We start from the raw sequence: 12615 nt of genomic DNA, 5'->3' as shown, positions 1-12615 counted from the left end.
ACACAAAATAAACAAGAAACGAAAAGAATAGAATTTTGTAAATGTCAGATATGATAGCTATCTAGAAAATATTGGTATGTGACAACTACACAAAAATTGAGCATGTAAAACTACAACCAAATGCAGAAAAGCAGAAATATTAAATGCTTTGTTTTAGATCCTAATGCAATAAAAATTACTTTTACTAAAGAGCTATGGAAACATAAATTAATTGGAATTAATTGGAAACTAAATAGTCTAATCCTAATGTATAAGTGGATCAAAGAACAAAACATATGTAATATAGCATTAAAGAGAATAATAGTGACATAACATCAAAATATATGGGATGCAGCTAAAATAGTTCTTAAGGGGGAATTCTTATTCTAAATGCTTACACCAATAAAATAGAAGAAGAACAAATCAATTAATTAGGCATGTAGCTAAAAGAAGAAAAATTAAAAATCCTTAATTAAGCAAGAATTTGGAAATTCTGAAAATTAAAGGATAAATTAACAAAATTCAAAGTAAGAAAATCATAGTAGAGGTAGGGGCTGGCTTTTATTTTAAAAAACAATAAAATACATAAGCCATTGGTTAATTTAGTTAATTTAGTTTTTAAAAAGGAAAACCAGGGTGGCTAGGTGGCGCAGTGGATAGAGCACCAGCCCTGGAGTCAGGAGTACCTGAGTTCACATCCAGCCTCAGACACTCAATAATTACCTAGCCGTGTGGTTTTGGGCAAGCCACTTAACCCCATTGCCTCACAAAAAATAAATAAAAATAAAAAGGAAAACCAAATTATCATCAAAAATTAAAAACTAGGAAGATAAAGAAATTACATTTTTTCCAATCATTTGCCAGTAAATCTAATAATTTAAGCAAAAAGGTTGAAATACAAAAAAAGCTGACCAGATTAACAGAAAAGTAAATAGAATATTTAAACATCTTACAAAAAGTAATTGAACAAGTTATCAACAAGCTTCCAAAGAAAAAAATCCCCAGGATTAGATGAATTCCCAAGTAAATTCTACCAAATATTTAGAGAACAATTAATTTCAAGACTATATAAAGTATTTGAAGAAATAAATAAAGGAATATTACCAAAAATTTTTTATGGAACATATATGGTTCCAATACCTAAACTAAGAAGAGGGAAACTATCAACCGATTTCCCTAATGAATATTGATGTAAATATTTTAAATAAAATACTAGCAAGAAGATTATATATCACAAAGATTATACACTGTGATGAGGTAGGATTTATATCAAGAATGCAGAACTGGTTCAATAGTAAGAAAACTATCAGCATAATTGATCTCTATAGATGCAGAAAAAGTTTTTGACAAAATATAAAACTCATTCCTTTAAATAAATTAGAAAACAAAGGAATAAATGGAGCTTTCCTTAAAATAATAAGTATCTGTCTAAAAACAAACAGGCACCTATAATGGGGATAGACTATTAACCTTTCCATAAGAGGTGAATCAAATAGGCTCATTATCATCACTATTATTCAATATTGTGCTTGAAATTTTAGCTATAGCTATAAGAAAAAGAAATTGAAGAATTTAGAATAGGCAATGAGGAAACAAAATTATTTTGTAGATAATTGGATGGTATGGTTGGAGAATTCTAGAAAATCAACTAAAACAATGGTTGAAAAAAATTAAAAGGTCAGCAAATTTGCAAATTATAAGACACAGAAATCATTAACATTTCTTTATATTACCAACAAAATCCAGCAAGAGATAGAAAGAGAAATTCCATTCAAAATAATTGTAAGCGGTATAAAATACAGAAATCTACATGCTGACAAACTCAGGAACTATATAGATGCAATTTCAAAACACTTAAAATAATGTCAGATATAAATGATAGGAAAAATATGTTAAAATTGTATGTGCTTTACATTTCCATGCCATTTCTTTTTTGACTGTTTCCACTTTGTGACTTTTGTCTCTGTATTTTCTGTCATTTACCCCTCCACCTTATGTGCCTTATTAGAGTGTGGTTGAAGCATTACCTACTAATGCTACTATGATCTTTCTGATTTCATATTTCATATAAAATTTCATAATTCTATAAATTAATTAGTAGTTCATTGCAGTATTGCTGTTATTGTGTACAATGTTTTCCTGGTTCTGCTCACTTTACTTTGTATCAGTTCATAAGTTTTGCCAGGGCTTTCTGAAACCATCCTCATTTGAAATGTCTTACAATACAATATTACACCACAGTCATGTTCCAAGACTTATCCAGCCATTCCTCAGTTGAGGGACATTTCCTCAATTTCTAAATTTTTGCAACCAAAGAGCGAGCTGCTATAAACATTTTTGTACTTATGGGATCTTTTCCTTTCCCTTTCACAACTTTGGGATTATTATTGTTTGTCCTTTATTTTCAAGATGATAGCTTGACTTGTAGGTTAATTGGATTTAAAAGCACAATTGCACCAAGTTGTCAGCCTCTCTCTTCTAGTGTCATCAAGTTCCAGTGGCCAGACAAGACTGGTTGTGATCCAGGATGCAGTGGATGATCTTGGCTTCTTCAAAGTCTGACCAAGTTCTAAGCAGTCCCTGCTTCTGTCATTTTCATGGCCATTGGATCAAATTGTTCTCATTCACCCAGTCTACCTGGAGAAGTCTTCACATGCTTAGGGTAAGCACCCCCCTAACTTACCTTCTATTTTGTGGTCCATTGGTACCCTCAAGCTGATTTAGCCTGTCTGATGAGGCAGTTTACTGAGATGTGACCACAATATGTTCTTTATCTTCTTGTAGCCACCTGGAGAGTTGAGTGCCAAGTGGACAACACAGGAAAATGAACAGGGCTCAGAAAACCCTCGCATCAGAGGTGCTAGTCCTCCTTAAACACCCAAACACCCCTATCTTTGGAATACAAACCAACTAATAGTAGGATGTGGTCAAAGGTTTGCACAGTTTTATTGTCCTTTGGACATTGTTCCAAATTGTGCATGAATCAAAAGACATCACCCATACCATTTTCCCATTTTTACTTATCTCAAAGTCCTGTGGCAACAGACAAGACAGAGCAGCTGGAAACTATAGTCACAAGCCTGCATAGAGGTGGTCCAGGCTATAGGATCATCTTCTCACTGGATTGAAGCAGCAGTGGAATTTGACAATTCCTCAGGATATGTGAACAGCATTATTTAAGGTCTGCCCTGCTCACCTTCTTGTGTGAAGAAGGGGATAGAAAAAGTACTCTAAAAATTATCTGCTTCACCTAATCGTTGGTTTATTATGGCAAGTGGGGATTCCACTCTGTGGTTAAAAAAAAAAAGTAAAAACTTTGGCAAAGATAACTCTGGTAGCTACACAGAATGTACACATGCTTATGGAAGACAGGAAATCCAATTGACCTGAAAGATGAATAGCTCTTGTTGCAGGACAACTCAGCAAGTATGGCATACAAACAGCAGCCCTGAGTGAAACAAGGCTGGCAAATGAAGGCTAGCTTGCAAAAGTCGGAGCTGGAAGCATGCTTTTCAGGAATGCTTACAATGAAGGGAGTGCTGCCAAAATGTTTTCAATTCCTTATCTACCTCTAGGTCTGAGCTTTGTGTACAACTGATCTGTGTTTGGAAAGAGGTCCCTAGACTTGCTCCTTGAAGATTTCCATTATACTGCTGATGGATTCAAGCACTATAGACTATAAATCAATGGAAAACTGCTTTTTCAAAGTGACTGAAATGATGGGTCCCCCTTTACTTTGGAATCCTTCCCTTGCCATTACTCTACAAGATTCAGATTGGGTTTGAAACAGGACCTGAGAACTCACTCTGTTGCTGGGATCAGAACCACATAGCTGCTACTCATTTCTGATTTTTTCCCCTAGATGCATTTGAATAAGGATCTACAAGCTTTTCTGGAAAAAGATGAAGTAAGTAAAGATTTTACTTTGGATGAAGATACTGGAAAAACTTTGCTTGCTCAGGTTGGAGTGGTTCATGGTTTTGGTAAGTGTAGGGTACAATAGTGACCAGGATCCTCCAGCAGTATGTGGAAAACCAGTGTGTACATGGAAGCTGCACATGGAGTTTTGATGCTAGTTCTATAATCAGAAGAGGCAAATAGTAGAAGGTTTACAATACCTACAGCATGTGGGGGACAGAACTCAGGAATAGATCTATGGGGCTGGTGTCACTGGCTGTCAGATCTGAGCTTTAGAAAGATCAGTTTTTTAGCTGATGGGAGGGAGAAAGGAGGACTTGAGTGGATGAGATAGGGAAAAAACCTAGTAGGCTATTGCAGTGGTCTTGGTGCTAGATTATAAAGGTACCAGTGGTGACAATGACAGAGAAGAAAGGGGACTCTTTGTGACTTTTCTACCCTTCTGATTGGTTAGTGGCTCCTAGAACACTTATTTTAATGAGTCAACCCAGATCAACTGTTCTTTAGCCTGCATTCCTGACCCCTTCACTAGACTTTCTCTACCTTTACTATGAAACAACCAATCAATAGAAAGTCCCACATTATGCATAAGAATTCATAACCAGGCTAAGAATTGACCAGGTGGGAAAATTACTTATTCAGAAAGAAAACAGCAGAATGGAGAAACTGAATCAACAACATGCCACCATCTCAATTGTATCATCCTCAGTTGCCCCAGGTGAATGTCAGTATCCACAGATAGTGAGTATCTGGGTCCAGATTTAAACTCAAGAAGATAAATCATCCTGATTTCAGTTCCAGAACTGTGCCACCTTGCTACCCATACAATTACAACATTGGAAATTATGGCTTCTTAGCTCAGCGATACTTCAGATAATCATACCTGAAATAAAAAATAACAATATCATATTACTGTTCCAAGAAATGTTTTTCCTCATTTTCTTTCAATAACAGTTAACAAGAAACACATCCATTTATCCTTTCTACTTAAATCCATTTTGGAGCAAAACTCAATCATTAGAAATAAAGAAAATAAGACATGGATGGCATGTTTATCAAGGAAGTAAGTTGAAAGGGATAGTTAAGATAATCAGTGGCAAGATCATAGAAAGATCCGAAGAGATTTAAATAGAAGACATCTCAAGGATCCTTGAAGTCTGTTTTACTTTACTGGGTTATATAGTTTTTTGGAATAAAAAAAGCAATAAAGAAAATAATCAGTTCTGAAATTTCATAATACAGTTATTACAGGAAAATTCACTCAAAACGCAGAAAAAGTATCTAATAGAAAAAGTTTCTAATAGAAACCATATCTAAATGTTAATCCCTGAAGCAAAAATAAATCTTTAAATCTGTCAACATAAGGTTGATAGATATAACATCAATGGAGGTGGCTAGGTGGTGTAGTGGATAGAGCACCAGCCCTGAAGTCAGGAGGACCTGAGTCCAAATTTGGCCTCAGACACTTAATAATAACCTAGCTGTGTGGTCTTGGGCAAGCCACTTAACCCCACTGCCTTGCAAAAATAAAAGATATAACATCAATACATATTATTCCAAGCATACTTCCAAAATTTTCATAAGCAAACTTGTAAGTCCTTTTTACTCCAGCTGAGGTTCTAGTTTCTCATTAAACCACTTTTTTTTTATTTTAGAAGTTCATATACTTTTAGTAACTTCTCACACAAAGTTGATAAGATTTTGTAACCTTGCCAACCTAGAAGATCCAGGAGAATGATAATCTGCCAAGCCCCCCCCCCCCAAAAAAAAACTTCACAGATATGTACTAAGTCTGGGGTATTCTCCTGAACAATAAATTATTATTGTTATTGTTATTCATTTTAAAGCAAAATGTACCCAATTAAATACTTGACGGTTTGTTTTAATCATGACAACAGTGTCCCTCAAAAGAGGAGGTAATTTTCCAATGTTACAGTTGTATGGGTAGCAAGGTGACACAGTTCTGGAACTGAAATCAGGATGATTTATCTTCTTGAGTTTAAATCTGGACTCAAACACTCGCCATCTGTGATAAACGAGGTTTATCAGACACCACTATCTGTGTGATCCTCACCAAGTCACAGCCTTGTTTATCTCAGTTCTTTATCAGTAAAATGAAATGGAGAAGGAAATGTCAAGAACCTTACAATCGGGGTCATGAAAAGTGGAACATGTCACAACGGAACAACAACAACTACTGGATTCTCTATTTTTTTACCTTAAATATTTCCTGTGCTATAACTTTCCAAATGTCACCTTATAAGAAAAGTTAGAAGCCTACCAATAACATAGTTATAATGGTTTTAGAAACTTACCACAAAACCTATGGCTAATCAAATAACAGCAAATTGTGTTGAATGCATTTCCAAATCCTCTTCTATTTAAAAAAAAAAAATCACTTCATCTACCTGTCCATCAATTTGATATTCTAAATTATTTGCATTCTGAAACCGGCAGAGTATTATGCTTTTAATTCTTATTCGTGTAGTTTCTAAGCAAATTTACTTAATGTTAAATATCACATTAAGGTTTGATCTACCTATAGAGGGTCAAACATCACAATTATCCTAATACTTCACTTTTATGTGGGACCACAGTATATTTTAGAATCAGAACAAGTTCAATCAAAATCTGGATTTATAATCACAAATGGTATTCAAAATTTCATTTTTCTCAGGGTTCATTTGTTGCCAGGATCTCAACTTACAAAGTCCATTATTTCAGTTTTTCAGTTCCAAAGATTTATGGTAACTGTCTCTCATTCTCATTCTCTTTTGAGACCCATAAAATTCTCCTAAAAATCCTTCTTAAAATATTTCTGCATTTATAAAACATTTCAAATCATAATTTGGAAATTTACAGAAAAGATAATACATTTCAGTTATACCTTTAGTCTGAAATTATCTTAAATGCATAGATTTCTACAATTAAGGGAAAATATTTCCTTTCTTTGTTTCTCTTTCTTTTGTCTCTGTAACTCCAGCTGGGAAGGGTTGAATCAGTTGTCACAGATATATTATACACACATCCTCATTACTCTCATCCTTCTAGAGTTACTTCTTATGAGCATTATAATCACTGGATCAAGATGTTATGTTTGCTTTCTGGCAGTACAGATGGTAGACTGTTATGCCTTGGGCATTTTAATTCCAGGCCATTTAAAAAATATCATGGACTGTCTCAAATGTTCTATTTTTTTAATTTCTTTTAATTTTTTTCAGAGGTTTTTTTGGCAAAGCAAATGGGGTTAAGTGGTTTGCCCAAGGCCACACAGCTAGGTAATTATTAAGTGTCTGAGATCGGATTTGAACCCAGGTACTCCTGACTCCAGGGCCAGTGTTTTATCCACTGTGCCACCTAGCCACCCCTTGAATCTTCTATTAAAAACAGACCTTCTAAGGCCTCTCATTCATTGTTAAGGCTATTTTCTGATTTTAACTTATTATCCAATGGTACTCTTCTATCTGGATTTTCAAAGGAACTGGTTTGCTATCTGGGTAAATCATTCAGTAGGATTTCTGTGGGAATCTAGCCTGTGCCATTACTAGAAAAAAAGAAAGTTATGTTGTAAGATGTTTATCTTTAAATTGGTTGTTTTATAAACTTTTTTTTTTTAAAAAGGAAACCAATAGGGTGGTGGGAGAAGTAAGATTAGGGGAAAAATTGTAAAACTCAAAATAAAATCTTTTTTTTTTTAGAATTTCTCAGGATTTACTTTTGATTTTCCTGCTTTATGAGCCAAAGAAAATTATATTAAATTTATTTATTAGTGATTCTAAGTGTATCTATAACAATTAAATGTGACATGTGAATTTAACATATTAGAAGAGTTCTATATAGTATCTGTCCATAAAAGACTGATTATGTACTATACAAACTATGCAAATCGTACAAAGCCAGTTTTCAGTGCCTTTTCAACTGAGAAGAATCTATTCAGCACGCTTCTCCTCCTGAAGTGGTTCATACTGAGCAAGCTTTGCTTTCAGTTTTTTTGTTTTCTTCTGATACAGCTTCAAATTTCTCCTTCACCTCTGCCAATTCTCTGCAAAGCAACTCTATTTCTGGATTCTCTGGAGTTGCAGCTCCTGAGTGATGCTTTAGAAAAGCCAATGCGCTGTTGGGTTTTTGTGGTTCTTCATACAAGGCAACCAATACTTTGGTGAGCGTGTCCAGCACTCCCGACTTCTCCAGGTACCTCTGGAACTGCTCGCGCTTCGAGTCGGCGGCTTTGTAATGTGCCATAGTGACAGCGGCAGCGGGCGGCGCAGCCTGCGCACCCCACCCCGTGGCTGCCGGGTTCCTGGGGAAGGAACAATAACATCTTTTTTTTAAAAAGGAAAGCAATACATGCAATTGAACAGCAAATATATTTACCATTTAATGCACTACTGTCTTCAGTCAATAGAAAAACAAATCTTATAAAGTAGCTAGCAATTCATTTTGTTTATTGGTTTTAAGTTGAGAAAACAATGAATTTCCACCTCTCATCAAGAGAGCTTTTAAAATTCTCTCACCATTACTGTTCTCATAAATTTTATTTTCACTGTATTCTCTTTAAAAATCAAAATATAGCTGGAAGCGCATTGGATATACAATCAGGAAGATCTGAGTTCAAATAATATCCCAGATATTAGCTAACATCAAAACCCTAAGAGAATCACTTATCTTCTTCTTGCCCATTTCATCAGATGTGAAATGTGGAAAATCACAACACCTGACTAATCAAATTGTGGTGAGATAACTTGTCTAAAATACTTAGCCCACTGTCTGATGCACTATATCAATGCTTATTATTTCTGTCATTGTTCTGTTGTTATTATTAAATTATTGATGCAGAAGCAAATTGAAAATCGGGTTTGTTGGCTATTGAAACAAATGCTACAAACTTTTGTTCTTAGGAATAATGCACTTAACCCCATTGCCTTGCAAAAAAAAAAAATAATGACCAACTTTAAAATGTACCTTAGTTGATTAAAAATTGTTAGTCAGTTACAAAAGCAGGAAATGATTATAATAATCTGCTGTTTGATAAACCCAAAGGGTCCAGCTATTGGGATAAAAACTCTCTCTTCAATAAAACCTGTTGGGAAAATTGGAAGTTAATATGGAAGAAACTTGGATTAGACCAACACCTCACACCCTATACCAAGAAAAGATCAAAATGCATACAGGATTTAGACATAAAAAATAATATTGTAAGCAAACTAGATTATGAAGGATTAGTTTACCTGTCAGATCTATGGAAAGGGAAGCAGTTTATGACTAAGGAAGAGTTGGAGAATATCACCAAAAGCAAACTAGATGCTTTTTATGACTTTAAATTAAAAAGCTTTTGTAGAGAGAAAACCACCGTAACCAAGATTAAAAGAAATGTAGTAAATTGGGAAACAATTTTTACTAGTATTTCTTTTTTTTAAATGAATAAAAATCATTTATTGTTGGTGGTAGTGGTACAAACATAAATGCAAAAGTAAGATAATCCATGACTTCAAGGAGCTTACACTATAATAGGGTAGAATCATACATTGTGATCTGCAAAGGCACAAAACTAGAGAGTAGATAACTAGACAGCCCATTGGAACATATTCTATTTTTAAATTTTTTATTGTTTTTTTTATTTGTTAACATTTGTTTTCTAATTATACACAATAGTAATATGTACCTATCATTTTTGTAAGGTTTTGAATATTACAATTTTCCCCCCATCCTCCCTTCCCTCCCCCCCCCACAGAAGACTCTTGATAGTCTTTACACTGTTTCCATGCTATACATTGATGTAAATTGAATGTGTTATAAGAGTAAACATAACCCCCCCAAGAAGATGAGAAACCTCAAGAACAGAGAGAGAGAGAGAGAGAGAGAGAGAGAGAGAGAGAGAGAGAGAGAGAGAGGTACTTCAATCTGTGTTCAGATTCCAATGGTTCTGTCTCTGTGGTGAGTTGCTTTCTTTATCATAAATCCACCAGAGAAGTTGCTTCAATGTTTTTCCCACAGTTGCTGTTACTAGCTGTACCTCCATTCTATTCCTCTCCACTCTCATTTATTCTATTCTCTCTCTCTCTCCCTTCATCCTGGCCCTGTCCAAAGGTGTGTTGAATTTGAGTACCCTCTCCCTCAATCTTCCCTCTCTCCTATCACCTATTCCCCCCTTCCTTCCCCCCAGTCCTCCTTAGCCCATCCCTTTCTTCTTATTTTTCTCTAGGTTAAGATAGATTTCCTCACCCTATTAATTGTGTATGTTATTTCCTCTCTAAGTTATTTATGATGAGAATGAAGGCTCACTCATTCCCCCTTGCCTTCCCCCTTTCCACTCCACTGAAAAAGCTTTTTCTTGACTCTTATGTGAAATTTCTTAGCTTCTTCTTCATTACCTCCTTTCCCTTCCTCCCAGTACTTTCCTTTATCACCCATTGACGCTATCTTTTTGCTATATTATACCATTACATTCCACTCCTTCCTGTGTCCTGTCTATATATTTCCCTTCTAACAGCTCTTATAAATTAGGAAGTTCATATGAGTTGTCAGTATCTTCTTCCCATGCAGGAATACAAACAGTTCAATATCATTAAGTTCCTCATAATTAGTCCTTCTCATCCACCCGCTCTGTGGTTCACCAGAGTCCTGTACTTGGAGATCAAACTTTCCATTCAGCTCTGCTTGTTGCAATAGGAAAGTTTGAAAGTCCCCTGTTTCATTGAAAGTACATCTTTTCCCCTGAAAGAGGATGTTCAGTTTTGCTGGGTAGTTGATTCTTGGTTGTAAACCAAAATCTTTTGCTCTCCGGAATATCATATTCCAATCCCTATGAGCCCTTAATGTAGATGCTGCCAGATCCTGTGTAATCCTGACTATGGAGCCTCTATAGTTGAATTGTTTGTTTCTGGCAACTTTTAGAATTTTCTCTTTGATTTGAGAGTTATGGAATTTGGCTATAATATTCCTTGTTGAGTCTGCTAGGAGGGAACGCAGACATACGTAACCACTTACATAAGCGTTTTAGCAAGCATTTTTTCACATGCATTTCCTTGTGTATGTCTTAGGTGAATGTTTTGAGAACCAGTGTTTTGAGAAACCAGAGTGCAGAATGCTTTGAGAACAGTGCAGAAGGTATTTTCTCAGAATGTGCTTCTTATCTGAGCCTGGGAATACATCTTGTTAGCTCAGACATGCAGCTACTCCCTTATCTAAGCTCTGAAGTACATCTTGCTTGTTAAGGCACATAGCTATTTCTGTGTTAACCCTTCATAGCTCTTAGCCTGGAGCACATATGATACCACAATTCCTGGAAGTTTTTCTTTTGGGATCTCTTTCAGGAGGTGACCAGTGAATTCTCTCAATTTCTATTTTACTTTCTGCTTCTAGGATGTCAGGGCAATTTTGCTGTTTTATTTCTTGAAAAGTGAAGTCTAGGCTCTTCTCTTGATCATGGCTCTCCTGATCGTGGCTTTCAGATAGCCCAATAATTTTTAAATTATTTCTTCTGGATCTGTTTTCAAGGTTGATTTTTTTTTCTTCTAATTTTTGGCTTTTTTTGGAAGAGTTTTATTTCTTTCGGATTTCTCTCAAACTCATCTACTTCCTTTAGTTCCATTCTGCATTTGAAGGAGTTATTTTCTTCAGAGAGATTTTTTATCTCCTTTTCCAGCTGGCCAATTCTTCTTTTTTAAGGCATTTTTCTTCCTCATTTGTCTTTTGTTTTGCTTTTTCCACTAGGCCTAAACTTGTTTTTTTTCAATTTCATAGAAAAATCACTTTATTCTTTCTTTTTTAATTGAAATTTTATTTTCAATTACATGCAAATGGTAATTTCTCAACATTCATCCATTTGCAAATTTATGAGTTCCACATTTTTTCTATCACCTTCCCTTCCCCACCCTTTCCATGGCAGTGAAAGTTATATATGTATATTTGTGTTTTAACATATTTACATGTTGTGAAAGAAGAATTAGAACTAAGGGGAAAGAACAAACCATAAGAATGGAAGAAAAAACATAAAAGTTTTTAAAAAGTGAACTTAATTATGCATTCAGATTCCTTAGTTTTTTCCTTTGAATGTGGAAGGCATTATCCAAAGCAGGTCTCTCAGGGTTGTCCTTGATCTCTGAACTGCTGAGAGGATATGCATCTATCATAGTTGATCATCTCACAATGTTGTTAATGTGTTCAATGTTTTCTTGGTTCTGTTCACTTCACTCAGCATTAGTTCATGTAATTCTTTTCATCCTTCTCTGAAGTCCAACTGCTCATGATTTCTTATAGAACTATAGTACTCCATAACAGTCATATACTATAGCTTTTTCATCCATTCCTTAATTGATGGGTATAACCTCAATTGCAAATTCTTCACTACTACAAAAAGAGCTGCTATAAATATTTTTGATATGTGAGATTTTCTTATTTTTTTAAGATTTCTTTGGGATATAGAATTAGTATTGTATTGCTGGGTCAAAAGCTATTTGGACATAATTCCAAATTAGTTAGTTCCATAGTTCCATAATTGCTCTCCAGAATGGCTGGATCAGTTCACAACTCCACAAACAGTGTACTAATGTTCCAATTTTCCCACATCCTTTCTAACATCAAACATTTCTCCCTTTTGTCATCTTAGTCAATCTTATAAGTAGGAGGTGGTGTCTCATAGTTACTTTAATTTACATTTTTATAATCAATAATGGAAATCACTTTATTCTTGAAACATTTACAAAAACTGGAAAGAAA

General features: G+C 34.9%; 1 pseudogene; it reads right to left on the bottom strand.

Moving 5' to 3' along the window:
- Positions 1–7601: 7601 nt before the first annotated feature.
- LOC141509792 (c-Myc-binding protein pseudogene) lies at positions 7602–8204 on the bottom strand (annotated as a pseudogene).
- Between the last annotated feature and the right edge of the window lie 4411 nt (positions 8205–12615).

This window comes from Macrotis lagotis, chromosome 1 (genome assembly GCF_037893015.1).
Source record: "Macrotis lagotis isolate mMagLag1 chromosome 1, bilby.v1.9.chrom.fasta, whole genome shotgun sequence".
NCBI lineage: Eukaryota > Metazoa > Chordata > Mammalia > Peramelemorphia > Peramelidae > Macrotis > Macrotis lagotis.
The sequence above is the reverse complement of the archived record's forward strand: the minus strand, read 5'-3'. Positions and strand labels throughout refer to the sequence as shown.